The 13,333-nt window shown below is 46.3% G+C and overlaps 1 pseudogene; it reads right to left on the bottom strand.

The window, feature by feature from the left end:
- LOC117042830 overlaps nucleotides 1–13,333 on the bottom strand; it is a 41,455-nt pseudogene that overhangs the window by 13,422 nt on the left and 14,700 nt on the right.

Raw genomic sequence — 13,333 nt, 5'->3', positions numbered from 1 at the left:
TAGTGGTACTATTACCTCCCTTGATCTAGACGCTATACTCCTATTGATGCAGCCCAGAATTGCATTGGCTTTTTTAGCTGCTGCATCTCACTGTTGACTCATGTCAAGTTTGTGGTCTACCAAGACTCCTAGATCCTTTTCACATGTACTGCTCTCAAGCCAGGTGTCACCCATCCTGTATTTGTGCCTTTCATTTTTTTTGCCCAAGGATAGTCAGGGGGCAGCCACTGTTGATGGTCACTAAGACTGAGGGCCACTTTCACCCTTGATCAATGCTCCTGGGGGCCGCGTGCTGAAGGTAAGTATGGCCAAAGGTGAGCATGGCCACTCCACATTGTCTCTCTCACACATGCACCCTTGCATGTACACACAAAACACACACACAAGCACACAGCCCCCACCTCACACCTGAACTGTGCATATCAGCTGGGCTGGGAGTTCTCAGATCAGTCTGAGAAGCAGGAAGGAGTAGGTTTTCATCCTCATCAGAAGAAGAAGAAGAAGAGTTTGGATTTGATATCCCGCTTTTCACTACCCGAAGGAGTCTCAAAGCGGCTAACATTCTCCTTTCTCTTCCTCCCCCCACAACAAACACTCTGTGAGGTGAGTGGGGCTGAGAGACTTCAGGGAAGTGTGACTAGCCCAAGGTCACCCAGCAGCTGCATGTGGAGGAGTGGAGACACGAACCCGGTTCCCCAGATAACGAGTCTACCGCTCTTAACCACTACACCACACTGGCTCTCAGAGCTCTGGGCTGCACCCATCCTTCATCTCTTTGCGTGTGCTGCCAAAATCAGTGGCGTCTTGGTAGGTCAGATAAATTTGCTTTGTAGATCAGACCCTCAAAATTGAAGGTTCTGTATTATAGAGCTCTGGAAGCCCAGAGGAAATTTGACACCACACTTGCCAGGCGACAAAATCTCCCCTCTCCTAATCCCCTTGTGTTGTGCCTGATGTTCTCCCAACTTGCCAGAACTGATTCGGAGGGGCACACAAGCAGAAGAGAGGAGAAAAATAGACCCGCGGCACTTGTGGGGTTCATTTTACATCCCACTAGCAGAACTATTTAGTTGTATCCAGCCCTTGGTATGCATCAGGTTTTCAATACCATCCTTCCAGATATTCTCATTGGAAAGTTAAGGGACCTGGACCTTTCTTCTAACATCTGTGATTGGATTCAAGACTTTCTGAGAGACCGGTCACAAACAGTGAGGATTGGGTCTGTTACATCTACCTCCCTGAATCTCAGCACTGGCACTCCACAGGGATGCGTGCTAAGTCCATACCTGTATTTGTTGTATACGTATGATTGGAGAAGAGAAGGCTGAGGGGTGATATGATAGCCATGTTCAAATATATAAAAGGATGTCATATAGAGGAGGGAGAAAGGTTGTTTTCTGCTGCTCCAGAGAAGCGGACACGGGGCAATGGATTCAAACTACAAGAAAGAAGATTCCACCTAAACATTAGGAAGAACTTCCTGACAGTGAGAGCTGTTCGGCAGTGGAATTTGCTGCCAAGGAGTGTGGTGGAGTCTCCTTCTTTGGAGGTCTTTAAGTGGAGGCTTGACAGCCATCTGTCACGAATGCTTTGATGACGTTTCCTGCTTGGCAGGGGGTTGGACTGGATGGCCCTTGTGGTCTCTTCCAACTCTAGGATTCTATGATTGCATTTCATCTGACCCATCTACTGCAATTATTAAGTTTGCTGATGACACCACCATAATGGGTTTAATTACAGGTAGAGACGCTAGGAGAAGGAGGAGACTAACCCAGAGAGGCCAGGTTCCTGTAATTCTCCTCCATGACTTCTCTGTGCAAGGCCCTCTGGCCCGGATCCAGAAGGGCCCACTCCTCCTCTGTGAAATGCACGGCCACATCCTCAAAGGTCACCGGGCCCTGAAAGCACAAAAAAGGGAAGAGCTTTATCTCACGGATAATTTAGCAATCCAAAGAGGTAGTTAACGTGAGCTGACTGCAGGTTCCTCTGCAGAATCCAAAGGATCTCTGAAGAGCCCAGAAGCCCCAATGGGATGCAGGACCTGAGCACAAGAGCCCTCTCTTGCTCCATTGTTGAATGTGCTGCAGAGGGAGGTTGTTTGTTTCCCCAGTGACATGTGACTGGCTGATTAGATTATCTGTCTAGAAACTGTAGAAATGGCTCCCTTTCCTTTAGAAGCTGCAGAAGTGTGAGTTGAATCCCATAAAAATGGAGTTTTTCCTCTTTGCTTTCCCCCCTTTACAAAAGGAGCTTTGCTTTTCTCCCTTTGCAAAAAAGCTGCAAAACTTTTAGCTGATCCTCAAAAAAAAAAAAACAACCCAGGGCTTTTCCCTCTGCAAAAAAAGCTGCAAAACTTTTAGCTGATCCTCAAAAAAAAACAAAAAAAAAAAAACCCAGGGCTTTTTCCCTTTGCAAAAAAAGCTGCAAAACTTTTAGCTGATCCTCAAAAAACCCAGGGCTTTTCCCTTTGCAAAAAAGCTGCAAAACTTTTAGCTGATCCTCAGAAAAACAGGGCTTTTCCCTTTGCAAAAAAAGCTGCAAAACTTTTAGCTGATCCTTAAAAAAAAGGGCTTTTAGAGGAGGAAAACCAGGAAAATATTTTTTTTCTTGTTTCCTCCTCTAAAAACGAGGTGCGCCCTATGGAACGAAAAATACGGTATCTGACTTGCAAAAAGAAAACAGAAACTATGCAGTGCAGGCATAGGCAACCTTGGCCCTCCAGATGCTTTGGAACTACAATTCCCATCATCCCTGACCACTGGTCCTGTTAGCTAGGGATCATGGGAGTTGTAGTCCCAAAACATCTGGAGGGCCAAGGTTGCCTATGCCTGATGCAGGGCATTCAAAGCTTGCACATCGGGCAACTGTACCAGAAGCCGAGGGGAAGGGGCAGATCCTGCACAGCTGTCTGTTCCTTCTTCCTGGACCCGATTCAGCAGCTCTCCAGAAACAGTTTCTGCTCCACGTAGAGAAGCAGAAGTTCTGGAAGAAAACGTCACCATCATTTTTGCAACGCAGCGGCGTCTCTTGTCTGGGGGTGGCGGCTGCAAGACCAGGACTGTGATTCCTGCATTGCGGGGCATCCGACTAGACGCCCCTTCTAATTCTCCAGTTCTGTAATTCTGTGGGAGACAAAAGAAGGTCGGAGGGCATTTTAGACCTTTGCAACGGAGGGGGGGAACCTCAGGCCAAATGTGGACCTCCAGACCTCTCTAGTAGTAGTAGTAAAATTTATTACGGCCATTGGCCCATATCAAGAACAAATCAGACAAGCGAACGAAACATAGAATTTAAAACAACTTGACGTAAGACAATAAAAAAACAACACGAGGCAGCAACGCTGCAATTTAAACAATATCAAATCTAGCAACCCATCAAGAACATTTTACCTCAATTTAGTTAATACATATACAGCATAGGGATTCAGCTAAAACTTAATTTAAGAGTTGATTAATAACTTAATTTCCTCTTAATGATACTTAGTATTAGTTAAAGTATTGAAACTATGCAGTGACCCATTTCTCTTTTTCTGGGATAGGACATTTATCAAAAATCTAGCGACTGTAAGAGATCTACTTGGTTCCTCATCATTCAGTAAATGAATTAATTTAGCCTCCTGGGTTCTGTCAGCCTGTCCTATCAGAAGTGGAGGCAGAAATCTAGACCGGGCTGCCGAATAAGCTGGGCAGGAAAAAAGTATATGCTGTCATGTTTCTACGGAACCACTATTACAGTCGCATAGCAATGAGATCTGGCCATTTGAGAGTCTGTTGCCCATGACCTCTCTGTCCGGCCCTCTGAACCCCCCTCCAAGGCCACATCTCCTCAAGGAATGTACCACTGAAATGTGAGCATGCCTCCAGTTGGAATGTACCACTGAAATGTGAGCATGCCTCTTGCTTGCACAGCTAGAAGGATGCTTACTATACCAAAGTTAAGAGTCATATTCATTGCGCCACCCACTTTTTGCCTCTGGCTCCGCCCACCGGGGGGGGGTCACACACACCCCCACCAAGGAGGCAGTGCTGGCCACCAACTTTGATGGCTTTAAAAGATTACACAAATTATTGGAGGAGAGAGCTATCAAAGGTGACGTTTGAAGGTCTTGACAGCTATGGGGAGGCTTAGGAGTTGCGGAGAGCAGCGCACTGAATGTCCACCATGGGTGGCTTGCTCGCTTGTGAGCAGCTGACTCCACTCCCATGGGCGACTCGCTCCGCCTGTGGCTGCAGGGCGCGTGTGCCGCTCCGGGCACCCAAGCAGCTATCCTGTGCCTGGGAGGGCACACCCCACACCACGCCCCCCTCGGGATTGTGCCATCCCTGGGCAGTGCGGAACCGCCTAATGGACCGCCTCTCCTGGTATGTCCCGTGTAGGACCTTAAGGTCCTCAAATAATAATCTTTTGGAGGTCCCGAGCAACAAAGATGCTAGGTTGGCCTCAACTAGGGCCAGGGCCTTCTCAGTATTGGCCCCGACTTGGTGGAACAGTCTATCACAAGAGACCAGGGCCCTGCGGGATTTGGCATCTTTCCACAGGGCCTGCAAGAAGGAGCTGTTCCACCTGGCCTTTGGGTTGGTTTCTGTTTAATATTTATGCTTCATTCTTTTATTGGTGGGTTATTTGAAAATGAGACTGCAGTTTTAATATTGAATTTTTAAATTTGTATTTTAATCTGTTATTTTAAATTGATTGTGTTTATGTTTTTTGCTGTGATTTTAATTGGTGTTAGCCGCCCTGAGCCCGTTTTTTTTGGCTGGGAAGGGCGGGTATAAATAAAAATTTTATTATTTATTATATGCTCTGCCGCTGACGGTACAGACTTTTTTTCATGGGAACAATTCCCCACGGAGGGAGGGGGCACTCCCTTCTGGAACTAGCTGTGGTTCTGTTATCTTTGGGGAGGAATGTCTGAAGTGGCTTTGGAAGCAAGCAGAGAATTTCCAGCTAAACTGGGAAAAGACTGTATTTGAACACGGAATACGAAGCTGGGAAACAACACCGGACTCTGGAAAAACAAACCATACCTGCTGATATGGAATATATCTATTAAGGTTTACTTGTTTGTTTTTTGCTGTATACAGGGATATAGAAGGACAGCTGATGGATAAATAATATCGTTAAAAAATTGGGGAATGGCATCTAGAGATAAATTGAGATTATAAGCAGCAACCAGGGTTTATCATGGACGTGCCTCATAAAGAGAGTGGGAGCCAGTTTTGGAGAATTGTATTAAATTGAATTGATGCTTTTGAATTATGGTGCTGGAGGAGACTCTTGAGAGTCCCATGGACTGCAAGAAGATCAAACCTATCCATTCTCAAAGAAATCCGCTCTGAGTGCTCACTAGAAGGACAGATCCTGAAGTTGAGGCTCCAGTACTTTGGCCACCTCATGAGAAGAGAAGACTCCCTAGAAAAGACCCTGATGTTGGGAAAGATGGAGGGCACAAGGAGAAGGGGACGACAGAGGATGAGATGGTTGGACAGTGTTCTCGAAGCGACTGGCATGAGTTTGGCCAAACTGCGAGAGGCAGTGAAGGATAGGGGTGCCTGGCGTGCTCTGGTCCATGGGGTCACGAAGAGTCGGACACGACTGAACGACTGAACAACAACGAACAACAACATTAAATTGAATTAATTTGGCAAGATTTGTAATAAGCTGGAAAATCAATAAAAGTAACGGGGGGGGGGGAACCCAAACAATTTCTCATGGATGGCAGGTTGCACAGAGCTGACTGTTTCTCCTGATGCTTTGACCACATTCCCATAATATAGAATCATAGAATCATAGAGTTGGAAGAGACCACAAGGGCCATCCAGTCCAACCCCCTGCCAAGCAGGAAACACCATCAAAGCATTCCTGACAGATGGCTGTCAAGCCTCCGCTTAAAGACCTCCAAAGAAGGAGACTCCACCACACTCCTTGGCAGCAAATTCCACTGTCGTACAGCTCTCACTGTCAGGAAGTTCTTCCTAATGTTTAGGTGGAATCTTCTTTCTTGTAGTGTGAATCCATTGCCCCGTGTCCGCTTCTCTGGAGCAGCAGAAAACAACCTTTCTCCCTCCTCTATATGACATCCTTTTATATATTTGAACACGACTATCATATCACCCCTTAACCTTCTCTTCTCCAGGCTAAACATACCCAGCTCCCTAAGCCGTTCCTCACTTAATCCGTTCCGGAAGTCCATTCCAAAACCAAAGCGTTCCAAAACCAAGCCGCGCTTTCCCATAGAAAGTAATGAAAAATGGATTAATCCGTTCCAGACTTTTAAAAACAACCCCTAAAACAGCAATTTAACATGAATTTTACTATCCAACAAGACCACTGATCCATAAAATGAAAGCAATAAACCATGTACCGCAGTCACACAATCAATCAGTAGCTGAACTGGGTTCTACACAGTCACAAAAAGAGCTGCATAAACAAAAACACAGAGACCGCAGCATAACACTCAAAACGGAAGTGTGGCAACACTCAAAACGGAGCACGTTCAGCTTCCGAAAAAAGTTCGCAAACCGGGAACACTTACTTCCAGGTTTGCAGTGTTTGGGTTCCAAGTCGTTTGAGTACCAAGGCGTTCGAGAACCAAAGTTCCGCTGTATTCAAAACCACTGACCTAAATTGTAAGCGCCTGGATGAAGCCATCTCTCACCTGCTGCTGTTCCTCCTCCTGCTTCATGTCCTCTGCCCGGCTCAGGTGGAAACCTTTGGCCAGGGAACTGATCTCCTTTCTGCATCCCCTCACCCAGTTCTCCATCTCCGGGGGGAGGGCAGCCAGGAACTGCTCCAGGATCGCCAGGTCCAGGATCTGAGTCTTGGTGTGTGTCTCTGGCTTCAGCCACTTGTGGCAAAGGTGATGGGAGTCGGCTGCAAACATACAAGGGCAATCTTGCTCTAAGGAAGTGCTTCACTGACTGGGATCGGGAGCTCCTGGCTTAGCTAATGAAAGGAAAGCACAAACACACACACACACACACACACACACACACACACACACAGTGGGTGTCAACCTTGCATGTTTGGAGCATCTATACAACTCCTCTGGGAATAGAGGCAGCTTTGTGGAGTGAGACCACTGTCCACACTGAACAGACAACAGCTCTCCAGGATTTTGGGCAGGGAGTGTCTCTCCCAGCCTTAGCTGGAGATACCAGATAACTTGGAAACCGATGGTCTGAATCAATATTCTTGGGTTTTTCACTAGTTGGCTGCTGGTTTGCAACGGCGTTAAAAACTTGGAAGCGGCACCCACCCGGTTCCCCAGTCCTGTCTCATCCACGCATCAACTAGCATTGCTTGAAATATCAAATAAAACGCGCCCTATTGGAAAAGGGGGGGAGAAGGGTCTCCTAATTTACGGTTTATTTATATTTGCAAGGGCGACTTCAGATTGCAAGCCTAGGATCTTACATAAGAAGCGAAAGAGACAGAGAGAAAGGGGGAGAAAGAGACAGAGGGAGAGAGGGAGAAATGGAGGGAAGGAAGAAGGGAGGGAGGAAGAGGAGGAGCCTTGGTAGGATTCCTGGGAAAGTGCAAAGTGCATTTTCCCCGGGCGATCTGCCGATTTCCCCTCCTGCCCTCTGCTGGATGGAGCCGTGCAAGGTTGATTGTCCCCAGCAGCCCTTTTTTGCAAGCTTTTTTTTTTTTTGCATAGAAGGACCCTCCCCGCTCCATTCTGACTCGCAGGTTCTCGAAATCCATCCCTTGGTAGCGCTTCGGTCAAGATGTTTATTTATTGCATTTATATTCCCCCCTTCCCCCCCCCCAAAAGGAGCTCAACGCAGCGTACGCAGTTCTCTCCCTCCTCATCCCCCCCCCCACATCCCTGCAAGGTAGTCAAAGCAAAATAAAAAATTCCTTCCAGTAGCACCTTAGAGACCAACTAAGTTTGTTCTTGGTATGAGCTTTCGTGTATCTGAAGAAATGTGCGTGCACACGAAAGCTCATACCAAGAACAAACTTAGTTGGTCTCTAAGGTGCTACTGCATGGCCACTGGTCCCATCACCTCCTGGCAAATAGAAGGGGAAGAAATGGAGGCAGTGAGAGATTTCACTTTCTTGGGTTCCATGATCACTGCAGATGGTGACAGCAGTCACGAAATTAGAAGACGCCTGCTTCTTGGGAGAAAAGCAATAACAAACCTAGACAGCATCTCAAAAAGCAAAGACATCACCTTGCCGACAAAGGTCCGTATAGTTAAAGCTATGGTTTTCCCAGTAGTAATGTACGGAAGTGAGAGCTGGACCATCAAGAAGGCTGATCGGTGAAGAATTGATGCTTTTGAATTATGGTGCTGGAGGAGACTCTTGAGAGTCCCATGGACTGCAAAAAGATCAAAACTATCCATTCTGAAGGAAATCAGCCCTGAGTGCTCACTGGAAGGGCAGATCCTGAAGCTGAGGCTCCAATACTTTGGCCACCTCATCATGAGAAGAGAAGACTCCCTGGAAAAGACCCTGATGTTGGGAAAGATGGAGGGCACAATGAGAAGGGGACGACAGAGGATGAGATAGTTGGAAAGTGTTCTCAAAGCTACCAAACTGCAGGAGAGAGTGGAAGACAGGAGTGCCTGGCGTGCTCTGGTCCATGGGGTCACGAAGAGTCGGACACGACTGAACAACAACTGTAAAAGGTTTAGGAAATATTCTGCAGACTTTTGAGTCCCATGGACTGCAAAAAGATCAAAACTATCCATTCTGAAGGAAATCAGCCCTGAGTGCTCACTGGAAGGGCAGATCCTGAAGCTGAGGCTCCAATACTTTGGCCACCTCATGAGAAGAGAAGACTCCCTAGAAAAGACCCTGATGTTGGGAAAGATGGAGGGCACAAGGAGAAGGGGAGGACAGAGGATGAGATGGTTGGACAGTGTTCTCGAAGCTACTAACATGAGTTTGGCCAAACTGCGGGAGGCAGTGAAGGATAGGCGTGCCTGGCGTGCTCTGGTCCATGGGGTCACGAAGAGTTGGACATGACTGAACGACTGAACAACAACAACAAGGTGCTACTGGAAGGAATTGTTTTTATTTTTTATTTTGTTTTGACTACGGCAGACCAACACAGCTACCTACCTGTACCTGCAAGTAGGTTAGGCAGAGAGCCAGTGCTCACCCAGTGAGCTTCATCCTGGCTGATCTGAAGCCCCCACCCCGTGCGGAGTCCTCTGTGAAGATGACACGCAGTGGGAATTATTTAAGCAGAGTTCTTCATTGAAATAATTAAAAAAAAAACTTTATTAAGTTTAAAATAAACTTCTTCTTATTGGAAATACGGACTTAAATCCACACAGAGACACCAATGTTTGCTTTGATTTATCTTGCCTGTTGGAACATATCAGAGGCTAAACAAAATAGAAAATTCTTTCCAGTAGCACCTTAGAGACCAGCACGGTATCTGAAGAAGTGTGCATGCACACGAAAGCTCATACCAAGAACAAACTCAGCTGGTCTCTAAGGTGCTACTGGAAAGAATTTTCTATTTTGTTTTGACTATGGCAGACCAGCACGGCTACCCACCTATATCAGAGGCTGTGAAAGTATTGGAATGCGAAAACAAAGGACAATAGTTAAGATGAAAAACCTCTGGAATTTGAAGCATGGGAAGCCTTAAATAAAATTTAAAATAATAATTCGGTTGATTTGGAACCTTTCTTGTTTTATTGATAATTGGAGAAATAATTTGGAATGTAATTCGGAATGTTTCATATGATTTTTGTTGTACTGGAAACTTTAATAAATATGATTTGAAAAAAATAAAATAAACTTCTTCTTAAAAAGAGATCACATATAGAATACAGGCTCTTTTCTATACCAGCACGCACTCTGAGAGAAACTAGTCACCACAGTCCGAGGTAACTAACTAACTCACACAGCACTGACCGACAGTTACAGACTAGAATGGCAGTTACAGAAGGACAGTTACAGCAGTTAGGCATCAATATCTGTTCCTGCTCTCATGCGTCTTTCGTCACATGACAGAAGAGAGATGGACCCACAGAAAAACTTACTGTCAGAGCTGTTCAGCAGTGGAAAGGATTCCCTCCGGAGGTGGTGGACTCTCCTTCCTTGGAGGTTGGCTGGCCACCTGTCCTGCATGCTTGAGCTGAGATTCCTGCATTGCCAGGGGGTTGGCCTAGATGATCCCTGGGGGTCCCTTCCAACTGCCCGTTTCTTTTAGGTTGATTAAAAAAAAATTAAAACAGAAAAAGGGATGGAAGCATTAGAGCTGTCAAAACAATGCTATACACATCAAAGCAACAAACTGACACATCACAAGCAGCTGATAAAACTTTTTAAAAAGAAATAAATAGTAGATAAAAGCAGGTGATGATTTAAAAGAAGAGTTAAAGTGGTTATAAAGTTACTACAGTACATTTGAAATGAACGCAGAAGAGAGGGCGTGAGGAAGTCCCCCAAGTAAGATTATAAATAAGAATAGTTAAATAGATGTTTGAATGTTGTTTGTTTTTGTTGTTTCAGTTTTTATGTATTGTATTAGTTTTTTGTTTTGTATTTTGTATTTTGTATTTTATATGTATTTTTTTGTATTTTGTTAAAATACCAATAAATTCTTATTTAAAAAAAAGCAGGTGATGATTTAAAACCGAAAACCAATAAATCAATATCCCTTGCAAAACATATCAGTCGGGCCGGTAAGTTTGTTATTGGTCTCTCTCTCAGGAAGGATGAGTTCAAAGTCAATTGCAAAAATTTCCATATAAAAATGCAAACTTTTTTGGGGGGGGGCATGCATGGGAAAGGAAGGGCTACGTCACTCGCGCTACCCTTCCTTTGAGAGACCGGCGAGGCCAAGTGCCTGCGGTGACGTGGTGCTGAAAGAGTTAAGGTGGCCAAAGAGCTGCGGGGGGGCCTAGACAAGTCGCGGGAAAACTGGGGAGCCGGAAGTGAAGGCCATCCATAGAGAAGGGTTCTTCCTTCCTGGCTTCCTTCCTGCCACGCCTCCTGCCTCCCACGTGGGGGAGGGGGTGCTGCCTTCCAAGGGTGAGCTTTAAGCTGGGGCTTCTGCATTGAAGGACAAAAGGCAGACGGGCGGGCGAGGAGGAGGAGGAGGAGAAGAAGAAGCAAAGCCTTGAGATTTGGATAATAGGAGTGGGGAGATGGGGGGGGGGGCCCTGAGTGGGGGGCGCGCGGAGGGATCCTGCACTGGGTTGGGGGTTGGGGGTTAAAAATGCATATGTGCCTTTGCAGGTTAGGATTTGTGGGCTGTTTCTGTCACTAACCTTGCACCCATCTCTAGCTACTCATTTCCCTCTGGCAGGTTCCCAAATCAGGTTTCTGTGTGTTTTTCTTCTTTTTTAGCGCAGCAGGCAGATGTTCAGCAGGTGAAGCGCGGAGAGGTTACTAGTTGATCCTCATCGAAAGGGCAAGGGCCGTAGCTCAGGGGTAGAGCACCTGTATTGCATGCAGGAGGTGCCAGGTTCAGTTCCCAGCATCTCCAGGTAGGGTTGTCCCTTGCCCCCAAACCCTCCAGAGCTGCTGCCAGTCAGTGTAGACAGTATTTAGCTTGATGGGCCAGTGGCCTGACTCCGTAGAAGGTACCTTCTCAAGGAAAGGGAGATTCCTGGGTCTTTTAGCAGTTGTGCAGAAGAGGGGATTTTTGACAAGTGTGTTTAATTTTTTTCTAGTTCCTTGGGGACAAGTTGCAAAGGAACAAAGGTAGCTGCCTTATACCAAGTTGCTTCGTCTACCTTAGACTTGCCTACACTGACTGGCAGCAGCTCTCCAATGGTGCCATTTCTAAACTTGCTCAAGGCAGATCCACTAAAGCGAACAGACCTGACTAATCTAGGTTCATTCACTTGAGTGGATCTATTATGAGTAGAGCTTAGTTGATGCATTCCAGGGTCTCAGGCAGGGGACACCCTCTCCCAGCCCTACCGGAGACCTTCTGCATGCAGAGCAGCTGTCCTGCCTCTGAGCTGTTAGCTCCCTTTTCCCTTTTAGTTGGATAAGTTTTGTTTTGAGGGTTCAGTCCCTGTTGGCTTTTATGTTTCGCTTCTTTATATATTTGATGGCTGCGGTTAACGCCGAGGAAGAGAGGAAGCTGCCTTTTTCTGAATCAGGCCATTTCAATCGGTGTTTAAGTTGCTTTGGGTTGCCCTGGGCAAGATAAAGCGACTGACAAATTTAATAAATTAATAAAAAGAAATAGCTCGGTATTGACGGCAGTGACTGACAGCAGCTCTCCGGGGTTTCAGATGGGAGTCCCTTCAAGCCTTGGCACAAAAGAGCTTGTTTCACAAGTGAGCAGGGAAACAGGAGGCATCATAACATTTAACGCCGGTGCTGCACATGGAGACTCATAGGTCATATGCCAAGCACTGCCCTTCCGCAAGCTGTGCTGGTTCCGGTCAGCCCCTTCTGCGTAACTGCAACATGGGACCCACAGTCACTCTTACATCTGATCGCCCAGTGATCTGGATGGGGAGCTGCACCTGTTGAACCCACCGTGTGTCAGGCTGTTAATAGCACAGGAGCGTTGCCAGAGAATATAAATGCTGGTAGCTTCCTTGTGGTTTCCATGTACTTGAGAGACCGCCTTATCCCTTCTGTACCCAGCACATCGCTGCAGTCTGGAGGAAAAATTACTGCCATTTCCAAAGATCTCAGAAGCCCACTGTACATAAGCTCAGATCTGGCAGGGCTTGTAGTGTGGCTGTCCCTGTTCTGTGGAATAGCATCCCTGTCAATCTGCACTTTGGGGAACCGTGGAAGACATTTTTATTCCAACAGGTTTTCCCAGCTGGATAAAGGAGTCTTTACCAAGTGTCTTCTTTGCTAGGGATTTTAGTCTTGTTATATACCTATTTGTTATCTTTGTCTGTTTTTGTTGTTGTTGTTCAGTCGTTCAGTCGTGTCCGACTCTTCGTGACCCCATGGACCAGAGCACGCCAGGCAAGCCTATCCTTCACTGCCTCTCACAGTTTGGCCAAACTCATGTTAGTAGCTTCGAGAACACTGTCCAACCATCTCATCCTCTGTCGCCCCCTTCTCCTTGTGCCCTCCATCTTTCCCAACATCAGGGTCTTTTCTAGGGAGTCTTCTCTTCTCATGAGGTAGCCAAAGTACTGGAGTCTCAACTTCAGGATCTGTCCTTCCAGTGAGCACTCAGGGCTGATTTCTTTAAGAATGGATAGGTTTGATCTTCTTGCAGTCCATGGGACTCTCAAGAGTCTCCTCCAGCACCATAATTCAAAAGCATCAATTCTTTGGCTTTTCCTTAAATTAAATCTGTTTTTCAAGTTGGGCAGGGTTTTAGATCGCCAGTAGTCATGATAATCTAACAGGAAAGTCTCTGTGTCCGAAATTG

Source organism: Lacerta agilis, chromosome 2, assembly GCF_009819535.1.
Source record: "Lacerta agilis isolate rLacAgi1 chromosome 2, rLacAgi1.pri, whole genome shotgun sequence".
Classification (NCBI taxonomy): Eukaryota; Metazoa; Chordata; class Lepidosauria; order Squamata; family Lacertidae; genus Lacerta; species Lacerta agilis.
This window is presented reverse-complemented; position numbering and strand designations above follow the sequence as displayed.